Source organism: Siphateles boraxobius, unplaced genomic scaffold (genome assembly GCF_051911475.1).
Source record: "Siphateles boraxobius isolate OS27281-9 unplaced genomic scaffold, OSU_SipBor_1 199, whole genome shotgun sequence".
NCBI lineage: Eukaryota > Metazoa > Chordata > Actinopteri > Cypriniformes > Leuciscidae > Siphateles > Siphateles boraxobius.
The window spans coordinates 91,709-110,111 of NW_027508809.1; the positions used below are offsets into that span (position 1 = coordinate 91,709).

Here is an 18,403-nt window from a genome sequence, read left to right on the forward strand (position 1 = left end):
GAACAAACATCACTTTTTACCAAGCCCATTTTAGCCATTTTGTGGACTGTTGTGTTTGCCAGCACTCTGCTTCATTTCACAAACCGTTCATGTTTTTGAAGGTAGCGTCATAATGCCTGTGTATCAATAAGGAAGAAGGGGCTCATGGGCCCTTTAAATGTCAGAAACATTCTTCCTATCAGTCTAGGGAACAGTTGACACTCAGTTGAATGTAGTACAGGCCTGCAGCGAGATAAAGCTAATAAATGCTGTATTGTTAGAGTTTTGAGATTTGTAGCCATTGGTCAAGGCTGTTTGCTTGAAGAAGAATGATGTGTGTGTGTCACTGTGCTCGGACAATACGAGCACTGTTTGCTCTCTTCCAGAATGTATGAGGAAAAAAGACAAATGGGGGAGAAATAGGAGGTGGTCATTGAAGGGACGAACCATTTTGAGAGATGCGAGCATTAGCACTGCCGTCTGTGACCAGTTAACACATTCAAATTGTGTTAATGAACAACTGAGGAAAGCTTGATGGTGATTTTGAGGGAATTGCTAATATTGTTCAGAGACACAGGTGAGCTGTTTTAACTTACTAAATCTGATAATTTTCCATGAACATTTGCAATGACTTTAAAAAGAGTATCCAAAATGTAAAATACTATTTTGCATATGTCTATTACTTGGCAGCAAAACATCCCCATTACATACTGACAAACATTTGGACTGTCCATATGTCACTAATCTCAATAACAGATTTTAAATATATATATATATATACATATATATATATACATATATTTATATATATATATATATATATATATATATATATATATATATATATATATATATATATATATATATATATATATATATATATATATTGTTAGCTTGTCCGTGATAGTTAAGTAAATAAACATTTTCGAAATATTTAATGTTAATCTAAACTTTAAAAAAAACAATGATTCCATTTGTTAATTAGCATACATATACACAATATTTTAACTTTTACTTTTTTAACAAACTTTTCACATACGTAAAATGTCTTTTTTATGTGATGTTTAGTTTTTCCATAGTTACACTTGAACCCAGCATGTCATTACCCATCATGCATGACGGTAAACAACACATCACAACATGATTCCCCTAATGACCAATTAAAGTGTGCTAAAGATTTGACTGTAGCATGGGACAAAGTTTGACAATCTTCAGTCGTGTTTTCGCAGTTTTTTCAAAAAAGCTTTACCACAATAGTTGTGTGCTGTAATAAATACACAATACTTAACACAAAATGAGACTCTGTTAAACACACCCTTTCACATACATGAAGTTGGTGTTTGAGAGGTTAGCTAACCCTAACCTTACCCTATATCAAAGAATTTCTAATTAGTTTTACTTATCCCATGCATGGATGTGCATGAAGTCTAAATAATGCTTTAGTTCAGTATAAGGCAGCAGAATGTGTTTAACTCTGAGAGGTTAAACATCCTAAATGTGTTTGAGTTGTGTGGTGTAAATAAAAGCTGGTAACACTTTATTTTAAGGGTCCAGAATTATGTATATTAGTTAAGCATAAATGCACTAGTAATAAATGATTAACTTAAAATATAGTAAGGGGATATTAGTAATTCTTTACAATTTTTTTAAACATTTGAAGGATCCAAATTCATGCGATAAGCAAAAATAAGCTAGTAATTAATAATTAACTGAATAAACTGTAAACGTCTCTTAGCCCTTATTTACAATTTAGAAAACCATGTAGGATTTTTGTGTAGTAATGTACGTAGTTATATTTCAGTGATTCACCATCTATTAAGTTAACTGAACAATATGAAGCTAATAACTATGTTTAATTAGTGCTGTTTCTAGTTATAAATTGGTATAATAGTGTAAAAAATACAATTTGATCCTGTTCTAAAGTGAAAGTTATATCCTTATTAATTATGGCACTTATTGAGTGATATTTAAGTTAGACCAGAATAAGTGAATAAGTGTGGATAAACTGTCACTAATATTCAGATTCATTTTATTTAAATAGGGACAGTGCATAAGTTAACATTAACCTTGTTTAAAAACAAAGAGAGATGCATTGTGCCAGGTTGTAGCACAAGTGCTATTTTCCACCCGTAGTCCCTTGGCAAAGTAGAAAACAAAACATCAAATTATAAAATTTTACAACCATGAAATTAATTTACAATTAAAACTATCATATGCTCAATTTTTCCCCTTTCCTAAAACCAACCCCACCCCACCCCACACCGACAAAACTAAACAATCAAGATCCCTACCTCTCCCAGTACAAAACACACACACACACACACGCACACACACACACATTTCATAAATGTGTACAGTTTTGTTGTGACAATAACCATGCTTTTGTCAAACTCGAGAAGGTTTGAGGATTTGTACATGTAATAAGGTGTGTGGGGAGAGTATTCCACTGAGTTATAGCCACAAAAGAAAAGGCTGATTTGCCTTTTGTTGAGCACAATACATCTTTTTAGAGGAGGAGCGACAGCATTATGAATGATTTTAAAAAGTAAACAAACATTCGAATGCATTATCAAATTTCCAAAATTTAAAATATTATACTTAGTCATTATTTTGCAGTGGGGATATTGAGGAGTCTTTTTATCAGGGATCTTAAGGGCTGTTTTATATAATGATTCATGTGGTCTTAAGCTTGTCTTTCCTGCTTGAGCCCAACTTGTCATGCAATACAAAAAGTGCGGGACAATCATTGCACTTAAGTAGGTATTTGATGCCTCAATGGTAAGAGAGTTTCTTATATGCCTGAAATTTATAAGATTAAATTTCAGTGCATTTATAAATTTTTTAACATGTTTTTTAAAGGTTAGAGTTGGGTCCAGGGTTAAGCCCAAATATCTGAATTCGTCCACATTTTTAATTGTATGCCCATTTACAAAGACCTCAGGACATTCCCTAAGTTTGCATCTATTTTTAAAAAACATGGTTACCGTCTTTTCAGTGTTCAAAGAAAGACATGAGTTATGTAACCACTCAACAACCTTATGCATTACATTCGTTAATTTTAAAGCAACCTCTGTAGCATTCTTCCCATGAGTGTACAGCACAGTGTCATCTGCATACATTATTATATCAATATCATTACAAACTAAGCGAGGGTCATTAATATATATATATACTAAAAAGCAGCGGCCCTAAAATTGACCCTTGCGGGACCCCCATGGTAAATCTTTTCAATGGGCAGAATGTATTGTTCATCCGCACGCACTGTTGTCGTCCACTCAGATAAGATTTGAACCAGTTTTGTGTGTTTATTTCAAGATTGTATTGTGCCAGTTTGCATAATAGTATCTCATGATTAACCATATCAAAAGCCTTGCTTAAATCAAAAAAGACTGCTTTCATTAATTGATTTATTTATTAATTTAGTTAAAGGTGTGGTCAAGGATTTTATATGAGTTTTTAAGAAAGCGGTATCAAGACCATAGATGTCCTTTGCTTTGCTATTAGCAAGTGTTGAGGGTATTTTACTAACCTTTATATCGTTTGTGGGTGTCATAATAAAACCAGCACTATCACCGACCAAAGAATAGTTAAAGGAGAACTCCAAATCGCGAACAAAATACAGTAACCAATTATTTAGCCTTTGTTGCTTCAAAGACACTGCATGCCTTGTTGAATTCACCTTACAATAAAACGAGGTTGATCGCAAATTAAAGAGCTCTGTCTCTGCTGATCACTCACATTCGTTGCATGAACCCGTTTCATCAACAGTTCATGTTTAGATAACACCAGATTGTTGACAATCATACACACTGCTCAAACACTCTAAAACTCTACAAAAACAGTTGAAACAACTGGATTGAACACTTGAATTAAAATTTTGCTACATATGTAAATATATTTACTTTAAATATGCTACAATAAATAAACTACAATTTTTATAATTTAAAAAGATATAGGGCCTACATTTGGAACATCGAGAAGATTATCCTTAAAATAATTTTGCCTTTGCTCATCAGGCTGGCTATCCGACACCATATGAAAGAGGAACATTAACTGCACACACTGCTTTTTCCAAGCAAAACTAAATATAATCTTCAAACGCATGTTCTCATGAATTCTCATTTGTTGTCATGAACAAAATGTTCAACTCACTATTAAATTCTAGGGATCGTTGGATCCTTCACTCTAGGTGCATGCAATTTGTGAATTAAGTTTTATTATTATTATTATTATTATTATTCAAATAAATATCGAACCTCAGTGCTTCGTGGTACTGCTGCTAAACCAAATAACATTTATAGAATAATTATGAACTTAAATGAAACAAAATCGCAACATTTTGACAAATAAATTATCTGATCTGGTTTTACATTTTAATTCAGGGCAATTTAGCCTATATTAAGAGAATTAGATTAGAGCAAGATTTTCTCATTGGGAAGTGCTTAAATGATGGCTAAACTGGTACCTCTCGTTTTCATATGGATTACATAATCAGATAACATTTATTAGCCTAAATATTTAGACTTTTAAACTATGTAGGCTACTCTACTCTTATCTGTATGACCAACAAATCATGGAGTAACCTATTAAGTTATTTTAGCTGTTATGAGAAAAATAAATCCAAATGAACGCACCACCGTGTTTGTCGAACACTAACTCAACATGCCAGAATAAAACCCGATTTTAGAAAAATGCATATGGCCACTTGGCGTGGTGTGCCAAAACACCTAATTATAAACTTCAATATTTCATTCAAAGTAATCTCAAAACGCTTTGTGACATTTTGAAAAGCCGTGCATTAAGGCCACTGGAACTAATGAACAACTGAAACGCTGGTTTTGGTTTTATTGTTTGTCGTTTAAACGTGCCTGTTGCATAGGCTATCTTTATTTTATATATTTATGGTCTATTGGTGAAGTAACCTATAGCATTGATTACTGTGAAGGGAAGGGTGTGGGGATTAAAATAATTCAGCAGAAGCAGGGATGTTTAGACCAGAAGGAAATCCCCGTCTCCCCTGGCAAATCACACTTTACTTAAAACCTTAAAAACTCTATAGGCTATAGGGAATCAAAGGCTATATATATATATATTCATATATATATATTATTTTTTTTACAGAACTGCATTTGAAATTACGATTGGTATTATTATACAGATGGAAAGTCGTTCGATCGTTGGATACTATTTGTTCCTTAGTATAATATGGAAATGCATGGCAATTTTATTTTATAAATATAAGCAAAAAACTAAATGGTGTAACAGAGTTTTAGAACTAGACAAATCTCTCTGCATTAATAGCCTAAATATAAAATTGAACTACAGTAGTCCATGTTTGATCGGGCTTTGAACCCGTGTCATCTTAATGTTTGAACCTTAAGTTCTACCACTCGACCATGTCTTAACTCACTGAGAAATGCCCAAACGTTTGTTTCTCCAGTGTGTGTTCGCTCACATGAGCAAAACGTTTTGTCGTTAGCCTATTGTGAGTGTAGGCCTACTTTACATGAAAAAAGTAGACCTTTTACAGTTTTAAAAGATGATTTTATTTTAGCTGTTATGAGAAAAATAAATTCAAGTGAACGCGCCGCCGCGTTTGTCGAACTCTAATACAAAGCCAGAATAAAACCGTATTTTAGAATACGCACTCGGCGTGGTGTGTCAAAATACCTAATTATAAACTTCAATATTTTGTTCAAAACCACCTCAAAACACTTTGTGACATTTCAAAAAGCCGTGAATCAATGTATTAATGCCACTGGAACCAGGATCGTAACTGAAACGCGCTGCATGTTATCTCTCAATACAGGAGCAGAAGCGCTGGTTCAGATTTTATTGTTTGTTGTTTAAACGTGCGTGTTGCATATTTAAAAAATAGATATATTTGATATGGTCTATTTAGGCTAATTATATCAGTAGCTACGTTTACATGGACACAATCGGAATGAAATCAATACGATTGATGAATCCGAACACGGTGTTTACATGAACTATAAATAAAGTAATCGGGTTGATGTGCGCGTTTATATGTCACAAGATTCAAATCGGAATTGATTTTTTGACATGCGCACACTGCACGAATATGCCGCTGTTCGTGCATAACTATTCTCCTTTATTGGTTCTTTATTTTTTTTAAACAGCAGACTTAATATTTATCCGTCTCTGGTCATGATTTGGAGATGATGAGCATGAACCGTTTTGCCGTGCTGCTATTGATCACGCAGTAAAACCACGCGCCCAAAACCTGTCGTCCATGGATGATAATCTGAAACAAGCACTGGTGGGAATTTGTCCTGCTCCACTTCACAGACGCTGAGTGAAATGAGAATTTTTTAATGACGGAACACTCATTTATATTCACTTTATTCAACAGGAAGAACAGCTTGTTCCACGCGTCATACGTCATTGCGCTATTTCAACGTCATTGCACATGCGCAGTCCTTTAAGTTTCGGTTTTCAATCCGATCAAGTGTTTACATGTTCTCTCGATCGGATTACAAAAGGAGTAAACCACCCCTTTCAATCCGATCGAAATTTCAATCGGATCGAGCTCAATCGGATCGATTAAGGTGTTTACATGAAGGTTTTTTAGTCCGATTGAGCCGTCAATCCGATTTTAAGTGTCCATGTAAACGCAGCTACTGATTACTGTGGAGGGGGGAAATCCGCCACTGGCAAATCGCACCTTGCTTAGCTTAGGTTACGTTTTTAAAACTTCTTTCTGCATGGAACCCCATTAAGTTTTATTTTCTATTTTTTTAACAGAACTGCTTTTGAAGACGTAAATTCAGTCAATCTGTTGGATGAGATTTGTTCCTTAGTGTAAAATGGAAATGCATGGTAATTTTATAAATACCATGTTTATTCGGGATTTGAAACAGTGTCATCAAAATGATTGAGACCTAACTTCTACCACTCAAACACAAGTTTTCTCACTGAGAAATGCCCAGAAGTTCAGTTCTTCAGCAGTCAGTGTGCGTGCACGTGAGATAAGCGCTCTTCAATCTTCTCTTTCCTCAGTTTAGCGTCATTGATTGCACCCAATTTATTTTCACTGACTGCGAGATAGGCCTATTTTAACTTTTGATTCATAAAATGTTCTGCTCTAAAAGTTTGCTATATTCTATTTAAAATGTAGGCTACTTTTACATAATTACGTTTTGCTTTCGCTAAATGTCCCTTTGCATCACCTGGTGGTCATTTTGCAAACGACTTGGAAATGCGACTGGTTTATTTTTGCCGCGGTGGTAATAGGCATTCTGGTTGTCCACCTACTGTATATATACGTGTCTTTTTTCTTTCTTTTTTTACTTGAAATGGCAGAAGAAGCTCATTTTATGAAACCAGATCCGAGCAGAAATACCTGGAAACATTACATTTTAAATTCTCTGCTACATTAGGTTGATTAGGTTCATGATTAAGATCAACCAACAATGCCACTTAAAAGACAACAAAAATAAATGTTGTTGTCTTTTTGTATAACTCCAATAATAACTATAATTTTGTATAACTCCAATTGCTTAAAGTTATACATCCTGCACGTACTGCTCTGAGACACAAAGGTTGAGGATCCAAATGCAGAATTTATTGAACAGGGTAATCCAAAGACGTAATCCAGATAACAGGCAAGGGTCATACACAAACAATCCAAACAATAACAGATCAGGGCTGAGGCAAAGAGAGAAATCTGAGAGGACGGGCAGAGAATCAAGAGAACCAGGACATGGGAGAAACAGGATACAAACACGCTCAGAAATGCAGTAGAGACGCTAAACAAGACTTTGAAGGGAATGAATGAGTGTACATGGTTTAAATAGGCTGAGACTGACAAGGTAATGAGACACAGGTGGATGCAATCAGTGTTGATGAGTCCGGGCAGTGAGTTATGGGAAATGTAGTTTGTGAGGGAATGACAGTAGTCTGGCTCTCAAGGGCACTCCAGCTGGTGACACTGTAGTGTAGTCTATTGCTGTAGTGTCACGTCTCACACCTGAGTTTGGAACGTTTGATTTCGTTTGAAATACTACTGTGTCTAGATCCAGCTCTCCGTTTTTTAAAATCTTTGCCTCAACCACGTTCTGACTCGTAGAATCTAAGACCCCATTCAGACTGCAGGCAAAAGTGGCCTAAATCAGATTTTTTTGGGGTCAAGTGACCAGGGGCCTCATTTATAAACGTTGCGCACGCACAAAAGAAGGCGTACGCCGCTCTTTACGCAATAATTGGTATTTATAAAAAGCAAACTTGACGGGAAAATGTGCGGTCCTTCACGCAAGCTCTGACCCAGGCGTACGCACAAAAACGGGTGAAATGAGAAATGGCGACACCGTCGGCAGATGGAAGAAACACGTGAAAGTGTGTGAAACTGTAGACCGTTGTGTAAAATAAATGGCAATACTGCCTCTCATAAATAACACGAAGACTTCACAAAGCAAGTCTTACAATCAACAGCCTACACGAGCCCCCGTTTGATCGATCTGAAACAGAAATGCAAATTAATATTTCCAAAAAGAAAAGTCAAATATGTTCTGCAATAATATTGGCATGTTATACAATTCATCCTCATAAATAAGATGGTAAACAGAACGAAATAATGTACAAAACTGATATTCTCGCCAATGTGTCCGTCTGGCGGAGCAGATATAGATGCAATTAGATAGTCAGTCAGATAGATATATAATTAGGGAGATATATAGCCTAGATAGATTTATAGATAGATAGATAAATAGTTGTATTATTTGTCCTCTGGGGAAAGTTGTTTTCATACTAAAAATGTCTTCATCAGCTACGGAATCATGGTATTCATTGCATATGCCTTTAGTTTGTTTTATTTTTGATAAAATAACGTATGACGTAGCCTATGTCTCAACCATTCAGAAAGCTGCAAGAAATTACATTTGCGCTGAACTAATTCCCATTTCCAAGTAGATTATAACCAACATCTGTAGCTTGTCAGATGCAATTAAATGGATGGAAATAAAATGCCCCATCACAATGCGTAATGACGCACAATGGCTGATCTTGCGCTCTTAGAAGATGTGGCAAATGGAAGGATTCGGAGTGAACGCATCTTCAGACAGCAAGAAGATTTGCTGGCAAATGAGGACGAGTGGCTTATGAGCCGGTTCCGACTTCCTCGAGCTGTCCTGTTGGACCTCTGCGGTCTTTTGGCCCCCGCGTTACAGAGGAGCACTCGGAGGAACCATGCCGTGCCAGTCCCACTTCAAGTCCTAACAACACTAGGATTCCTGGCGACTGGCACTTTTCAGAGGGAATTGGCTGACAGGTCAGGCATATCTCAGCCGACCCTTAGCCGGATAATGGCAGACGTTTTAAAAGGCATAATAGCTTTGTCCCATGAGTGCATAAAGTTTCCATACACGGCGGGTGAACAGGCAAACAAGAAAGCTCAATTTGCAGCTATGTACGGTTTCCCAAACGTTATCGGTGCTATTGACTGCACTCATGTTGCCATAAGGGCACCGAATGTGAATGAAAATGCTTTCATTAATCGAAAGCATTTCCATTCGATCAATGTCCAAATTATTTGTGATGCAGACATGTTGCTCACTAACGTAGTAGCTCGGTGGCCTGGGTCAACCCATGACTCATTCATTTTAAGACACAGCAGTGTTGGGCGCAGACTCGAGGCTGGTGCTGTGCGTGATGGCTGGCTTCTAGGTAGGCTACGTTTGATTGCTAGACATTTTACTGTACTTCAAAGTCTTAACCCTTTCACTATCCTTGCAGGGGACAGTGGATATCCCCTCAAACAGTGGCTGCTTACACCTTTCCTCAATCCACATAATGCAGAGGAAAGGCACTACAACATGTGCCACAGCCGAGCTCGCGCTATAGTGGAGCGCACCATCGGCCTGTTTAAGGGCAGATGGCGCTGCCTCGACTGCACTGGAGGGAGGTTATTGTACACTCCTGAAAAGGTGTCCAAAATCGTGCTGGCATGTGCTGTGCTACACAATGTGGCACAGCTTAAAAACGTGCCTCTACCCCCTGACACCGATTGCTGTGTTGGCCCCGACCCTGACCCCCATCCCCAGGCATTTGAGCCAAATGCTGCTGCTGTGCGCCAGCGTTTGGAAGTGATGCGTCGCTTGTAAAGAACAACAAAAGGTGTGGAAAAAATATATTATTTATTCAAGAATTCCCTCATTGTGCTGTTTATTTCAGTTAGGATAGTCTTGATTTCACCCAACTCCTTTGCCACCTCTCTGACTGAGTTAATGACTTCCCTCTGCATTTCAAGGACTGCATCGGTGAGGACACGCCCGCTGCTGGAGGGTTGAGAGCCGCGTGCCGTGGAGACGCTGGGCACAGACGGCTGCTCAGCTGCAGCCTCTGAACCACTGGCACTGGCCCAGCTAGAACACCCAGCGACTGAAATAAAGATTGTTCTATATGAATAAATTGTAATTGTGTAGCCTACATACATGTGACTTGACTGCATTCATTTGACTTATTTCACTTACCTGTGTCATCCGGTGCATCTGGCGCATCAGTGTCCCCCTCCGCCTCAGTCACCACTCCACTTAATAGGGATTCCCCAATAATTGCCGACAGTCTCTCATCAAGAGGGGTCAGCTCCGGTGTCCCCTTTCCCCCACCCGTGGCAGACACACTCTGGCGATGGAGCGCTAGACCTTTTTTGCCTCGACTTTGATGTCTGACCATTTCTTTTTTATTTCGGCCACAGTCCGAGGTTGTGAGGCTACAGCATTTACAGCGTCTGCAACCTTTTGCCACTCAAGTGCCTTTTTTGGCATTAGTAATACCCACACTGTGCCCTCCAAACATCATTCTTCTCCTCTTTTCCACCTCGCCAACGATAACTTCTACTTCACATTGAGTGAAGTTACGTTTTTTTTATTTCCTCTCTATGTTTGCCATAATTTCACAATCTATGAATATTAACTTGTGGGCGTTTCACGGACTATTTATGGGCAACTATGGGCGTGACATGAAGCCGCAAAAGCTGCGCTACATTTAGAATTGATTGGGATTTATTAAGGAAAAAATGCGTAGGATGTGCGTGCGCACGGTTTTATAAATCCGAATATTTCTGTGCGTACGCACGTCCTATGTTTCATCCGTACGCCACTTCTGACGCAAAACCTACGCAAAGTTTTATAAATGAGGCCCCAGGTCAGACTTCTTCAGAACTAGTGTGAACACTCAAATCTTGCCCAGGTCTGATTTTTTTCAATGTGGCCACAGTGTGAACAACCAAGGCGGATTTGATGCGACTTTTACGTCAATCTACATCGACATTTGTCACAAATTATGCGCCGGCGAGTTAACCCTAGGCACAGACAGTGACATCTGAAAGTTTTCGAAAACAGTGTCTCTGTGAAGCTATTCACATCACATTCCCAGCACTCCTCGCTTCGTCTCCGCATCCACACATACCCCTTTTCCACCAACAAGAACCAGGTGCTGGTTCAGAGCTAGAGCTAGTGCCGGTTCGGAGTTGGTTCGACTGACGAGCTTTCAAAGAACCGGTTTGCCTTTCCACAGGCTAGAAAGCCATCACAGAGCCAGATCTTACGTCACTGTATACATCTCATGTTGCCCAGCAACGCTAGCACGGCACACACAAACACACCAGGCTTGTTCGAGATGGTTCGGCACTGTGAATCTCGAACTGCGAGAGCGATCCAAAAGCAGAAGGAGTCGTATGCTCTCCCAACACTCCCACAGATCCGATCAGTCCATGCCGCTCCGATGCATCTCAAACAAGCCTTCCATCAACAATGGCGGTCGTTGCGTTACTTTTTATTCTCATGGCTTTGCAAACCTATATTGGTATCCAAACACAGCGAATCCAGCACGTTCGTGCAGCTCGCCTTAACTTGCATTAACGGAGATTGCAATCGAGCTGCTATTAGCACGATTAGCTGCTATTTAAAAAATGGCGGTCACAAGTTTCTGTTTGTCACAGTAACCCCAGCCGCTGACGTAAGCGGTATCTACTTCTAGACCAGCAATGATTTGGTGCTACTTAAGAACCACTTTTACTGGTTCGGAGCTGGTGCTTTGGTGGTCGAAAAACAAAGAACCGTTTTGAAACTAGGCTCTGGCTCCGAACCAGCACCAGCTCTGCCTTGGTGGAAAAGGGGTAACAGACCTCTGTAGTGAATCTGCAGCCATAACCCGGCAAAAGGCCAAAATAGCCATTTTGCTCTCTTTCTCTTTATTCTTCTCCTCCTCTCCTCCATTAATGTTACGGCTGCCATTACACAAACATTTTGAAATAAAAGTGAAAATGCTTACTTCTTCCATAAACTCCCCAACTTTAGTGCAACAGCGTGCTGTGTGGCTCTGATGTCATTGTTATTGTTCTTTTGCGGGTCAGCTCGAAACCGCAAACAGTTCACGCTGGAATCTCATATAGGCCACATTTTTAAAGGTAATGTGAACAGCCAAACAAAAAATCGGATCTGAGCAAAAAATCTGAACTGAGCATTAAGACTTGCGGTGTGAACGGGGTCAAAGTAAAATATACTAGCTTGGGATTTTGACCCAAGACATTATTGGCTGGTTAGGCACTTATTTATATATTTTTGTTGATATTGTGGTATAATTGTTTCATGGCTTTGCAAAATAAGATTTCATTTTAGGTTTGGTTTATAGTGAATTATAAACTATAATGAGGAATTTTAAATAGCAACATACATGCATTCCTGCTCTGTTATATCATAACTAAATTAAAAGACTTTCACAAGATGGAAAACTCTGAGTCAAACCGAATGAACTGTGTTCAAAATAGTTTCATCTTCATTCATGTACAATGAACTATTTGTTGTCCCTAAAATTCTGGGTAACAGTGATGGGAACGCCATTTTACTGACTCTCTTGTTCAATCTCATTCAGCAAAATGAACAAATTTTTATTTGTCATTTTGTTAATTTCACACTGTTGAATTTGAATTTGAAATTAATTTTGATACCATTTAAGTGAAAAATTTTGAATTATTTTTTTCAGTCCGGTTTACAGGCCGACACCCCTAAACATAACACATTTCTTGAAAATTAAAAACAAAACAAAAAACAACAACAGAAAAACACAGGTAACAGGCAGGTACTGTAAATGTTAGTCACAATAATTTATTTAAAACATAAAAAAGGCAATATAAAATAACATCTCACTGCAATTGGTTTGGTTGAAAATAAAATCACACTAACAAAGTGTATTTATTACTAACAATAAGTATATATCTTGTCTAATTGATCCGACTTACAGAATTCCAATATTGGGCTTCCGAAAAGGCCCAAATTCCTATAGACCTCTATTGAAGGGGTGAAAACTGTCATACAATACCTCTTATATGTTGTTGAAGCCATCCGTTCACATTATTTCATATTATTTATAAAATAATATTGTTTAAAATCTGAATTTGTGTTGAAAAACAACATTAACCAATAAAGAAAATGTCACCAATGTCACCAACCAGCTGCCAAAATACTTCACTAAATTGTAGTTCACAGAAAGGAAACAGTCTTGTATGTTTGTCTTTTTGTCCGATTTTAAAATACCTTTTTTTATGTAGTCAAAAAATAAGGGAATCATATTAAGTTTCAAAAGCTGTGTGTAGGTAAATATTTTACCTGTCAGTCAGATACAGGTAAAAATTAAATGTACATCCAAACTGTAGATTCAAGCATATATTCAAACTTACAAAAATATACATATTTCTACATGTAAACTGTAAAGTTAGCCAAACTCAGAAATGAGGGAGAGCATGGATTAGTGATGTCCAATTCTTGAATGAATCGTTCTTTTAAGCTGGTTCATAGGAAGGAACCGGTCGAAACGATTCACAAAATCAAACTGAATCCAATGTTAGTTCTGGCTTGATGATGCAAGACGAACAGACGAAGTAGCACACAAGAACCGAATGAGAAGGTTCAACTAAGTGTTTAAGTTTGCCGAAGATTACCATTCCCATATGTGTCACGTTACCAGCAGTAGCAGAATAAAACATTTATAAATGTACAGATCAACGAGCCAATGTGTGTGCCTTGACACAAGGCGGAGAAATGAATTTACTTTTTGAAAATGAATAAAGCAAGGGTGTCCAAACTCAGTCCTGGAGGGCCACTGTCCTGCAGAGTTCAGCTCTAGCCAGACTTAACACCTGCCTGGAAGAGTCTAGCCTATAATACCTTGATTAGCTGGTGGTCCAGGTGTGTTTAATTGGGGTTGGAGCTAAACTCTGCAGGACAGAGGCCCTCCAGGACTGAGTTTGGACATCCCTGCTTTAAAGGCTACACTAGGATCCACCAGACCGGCTACTGAACAAAAGAATCAAACCGACAGGCAGATGTCTGATACTATGAGCACGATTCACTTACATGCATTAAGCTCTCGTGCGCATAATATAGGACATCTGCCTGTCGGTTTGATTCTCTGGAAATATACTTATTGTGGATAAGTATGCAAAAACCTTTCTGTTTAGAGATTAATTGTGCATGAAGTTTGTATAAATTAGGGTTAGTTATAACTAAATCATTGAGCTTATAAGACATTTGTATTCTTTTTATAGTTTATTCTTCAATTTCTGCATCGTTTACTTCAGGTGTAAAACTTTAATGTAGAAAACTTCCAAATAAGATTAAGTTACTCAGTATATGTCACTTTATTCGACATGCAGGATCACAAAAGGAAACTGTGACAAACAACATTAACTTAGATGAAGTAGATGAAAAGTAATCTGCAATATGAGTTCACAAATTTATTTGAATGTTTTAGTGTGATCATACCATGACACTAAGATGTTAGACATATCCGACTACTGCCAATACCCGTTTACATAAAAGAAACGCTCAATAATTTTTTTAACCGGTTTACTGAAAATAACTATCTGAAAGAACCGTTTCCTTATCAGTCAGTCACGTCAGAGTCCTGCAACGGGTCGGGTACCCGCGGGTGCCTGCATAAAAGTGGCTAAAACGGGTGGATTGTTTGACATTCCTAAAATTCACGGGCGGGCATGCGGGCGAATAATGAACTCCTTGCGGGCAGGTAGCAGATGAAAAATATGTGCAATATTTGTGTCTAAATTGCCATTACACATACGCAACAACGATATGACCTTTGGACCCATCACGTCACCACTGCGACAGTGCGACTTTCGTTGATGCTTCTCGTAGCCTAGTTGGAGCGTTGCAGGAGTAAGTTAGCTATGGATGAAGTAAAATTAAAGTTGGCGAGTGGAGTATATAAAATTGTTGACAACAAGTCTTTAAAGGCAAAATCGGATGTGTGGAGAGAGTGTGGTGTAATACGTGATCAGGAAAATAACATCATAAGCGGCTTTGCGGCTTGCAAAACATGCCATAAAGTTTTGGCGTTTGATAGCCGGAAGCTGGGCACGTCTTCTCTTAGGAAGCATGTAGAGACTTGCAGGAGCACAGCAGGAGTTGCCAGTGCGACAATTGACAGGTACTTTGAGGCTACAAACCTCCAAGAGGGGAAGACAAGGAGGCGATAACACAATTGGCTGTGCAATTTGTATGCCGAGACATTAGATCATTTGAGACTGTGTGCGGCGATGGATTTTTGGAACTGGCACAGGGCTTAATTGACACTGGGGCACGAGCTGGCCTTGTGGACGCGCGTCAGCTTCTGCCTGATCCAACTACTGTCTCCCGTAGGATTACTAAGTATGCCGAGGATAAAAGACAAGGCATAATTCCGGAGCTGAGGGAACAATTAACCGAGGGCAACGGGGCTGTGACGCTGGATTTGTGGACGGATGATTTCCGAAAAATTGGATATCTCTGTGTGACAATACATTACATTAAAAGCAATTGGGAACTGCAGGAGCGAGTGCTCTGCACAGCTGAATGGGACAGCAATTTACGTAAAACAGCGGACAACCTCAGGCCAGCCATCGTCCAAGCACTCCGCAAATTTGGACTGGATGAGTTCTTTCCAAAACTAGTGTACGTAACTGACAGAGGTGCAAACATTGTTGCGGCCCTCCGCACAGCCACTAGATTGAGTTGCGCAGCACATATCCTGAAAACAGTATTGCATACCACACTTGGGAAACCTGCTGGGGACGATTTGTTCGGCGAAGAGGTATCTGGTGTCATTGAGTCCGCTAAGTCGCTTGTGACTTACTTTAAGCAGTCACATCTCCAGAATCGCCTGCAAAAAACACTGAAAGCATCCGTGGAGACGCGATGGAACTCGCTTCACACGATGCTGGACTCCATTAGCAGCCAGTACGAGGCCATCCGTGCTCTTCTGGAGGAACGTGATGAAGAACACCGTTTAAACTGCATGAGCAAGGAGACTTTGCATGACATTGTGAATTTTTTGGCACGATTCAAAGAAGCCACCAAAGCCCTGGAAGCATCCAAAACTCCGACCATTCACTTGACAGCTGTGTTGTTGGAGCACCTCAAACGTCACCTTCAGCCGTCTTCTACCGACAGTCTGACATTGTCATCGCTTAAAGAAAAATGCCTCAAGATTTTAACTGAGAAATTTGAGCTGCATCTCTTGCACAAGCTGGCGATGTTCTTGCATCCAAAGTTGAAAAGCCTGAAGCTGCTGGCAGACCATGGTGAAATTATGGGAGTTCATAGCGAAGCACGGCGTCTTGTGAAAGGTAAGCTATTCAATCACAAACTAATATATGCTACTTGGGTAACACTTTATATTACGACCCACAAACAACTGCGTAAGTAAACCTAAATTACGGTGTACGTTTCTGTAATTATAGTGTACTTCCTTGTAGGTATAAGGGAACAATATGTTAAGTTTTGGGTAATAAAGGGGTACAACCACATATACAAGCAAATTATATATAATGTAATTATTTTAAAACTAACAGGTACCTATTCTGTTAATATATTCCAGGCAAAAATTGTACGATTGTTGTATATAAAAGTTATCAACACATTTGTGGCAAAATATGTTCTTGTGCAATGTAGTTACAGGGTAATTTTGACATCTGTGGGTTGTAAATTAAACGAGTGTGTGTATATATATATATATGTATATATATAGGTAGCAGCTTATTTTCTTTATTATCCAAAACTTAACATATCGTTCCCTTATACCTACATGGAGGTACACTATAATTACAGAAACGTACACCGTAATTTAGGTTTACTTACGCAGTTGTTTGCGGGTCGTAATATAAAGTGTTACCGCTACTTGTCTTTATTAATTAACAATTATTGTCAATGGGCAAATTAATAATTTAGTGAAATATATACATCCATTTGTCTATTTATTTTAAATAGAACTCAAGGAGAAACGCGAAGATCTGCTACCAGGCCGCAGCATCTCGGCGGGCCCAGCTGCGAAGAGAGTTCGTTTGGTTTCAACAGTTGATTGTTTGTCAGACGTAGAGGACTCCAGCGATGACACTGTGCTGCCCGAGGATGAGGTCTCTGCATACATCGAGTTCAAGCCACCCAAGGGGGATCCTTTCGATGTTTTGTTGTGGTGGAAGGAGCATGCGAAAACATTTCCCAACCTGGCAATGATTGCGCGGAATGTTCTCTCCATCCCAGCATCGAGCGCTGCGAGTGAGAGAGACTTTTCCACAGCTGGATTTGTAATTCAAGAACGGAGAACGCAACTTAAACCTGGGACTGTGGACGATATCCTTTTCCTGCACAGTAACCTTAAGGGAAAGTAAATGCATAGGCATAGGCCTATAGGCTATTGTTTGTGAGCGACAGGCTCTATAGGTTTTATTTTTTCTTGTTCTTTTTTCCCCCCCATTAATAGGTCTATTTGCGTTATCAGGTTCCATAGCCTATTTAGGTGCCGATGTAGGCTACTTGAATGGCGCAAAACAAAGCGCACTTTAGCCTGTTTCATTAGCTCATTCATGAGGCTATTGTGATGTTAAGAGAGGTGCGAGATAAAAAATAAAGCACTTTAATTGGAATGATTTCAGCGTGTGTGATTTATCACGGGCACGGGTCGGGTAACGGGCCAAATATTAACGGGTCTGGGCGGGTGCGGATTTAATTTTGATATTATCACGGGTGACGGGTCGGATCTGGTGCTGAACTTTGCGGGTACGGGCGGGGGCGGGTCTCCAAAAATGGACCCGTGCAGGACTCTGAGTCACGTTCAACGTTATGCCGTGCTCCTTTGGGGTGATAGTTGTGTTGCTTCCTCCTTGCACGGGGTGAGGGCGTGATGCAAGTATTTTACCCCAATAGGCGCATTTCCATTACAGATTTGCGCAAAACTTTCGCGATTTTTTCTAAATGTCGACAAAAAACTATTGCGAAATGACGGCGTTTCCATTAACCGATGTTATGCGACTAAAACGTAATTTTTTCCTCTCCCGATAAGTCATTCCAAAAATCCTGCCGATGGGTGTTGGTAGGTTTACGTATATCCCAGCCGCTGCACTGGCCATTATTATTAA

At 39.0% G+C, this 18,403-nt stretch overlaps 1 protein-coding gene across 3 annotated transcripts in view; it reads left to right on the forward strand.

The window, feature by feature from the left end:
* Window positions 1-363: 363 nt before the first annotated feature.
* Window positions 364-18,403, forward strand: part of cdh19 (cadherin 19, type 2) — a 103,726-nt gene continuing 85,686 nt past the window's right edge. For 2 of the 3 annotated variants that reach the window (XM_077235577.1, XM_077235578.1), the window contains exon 1: window positions 433-556. The gene's annotated coding sequence lies outside the window, so the exon portion shown is untranslated. Of the gene's footprint in view, window positions 557-18,403 lie in introns of all 3 variants that reach the window. The other variant, XM_077235576.1, reaches the window with a different exon arrangement.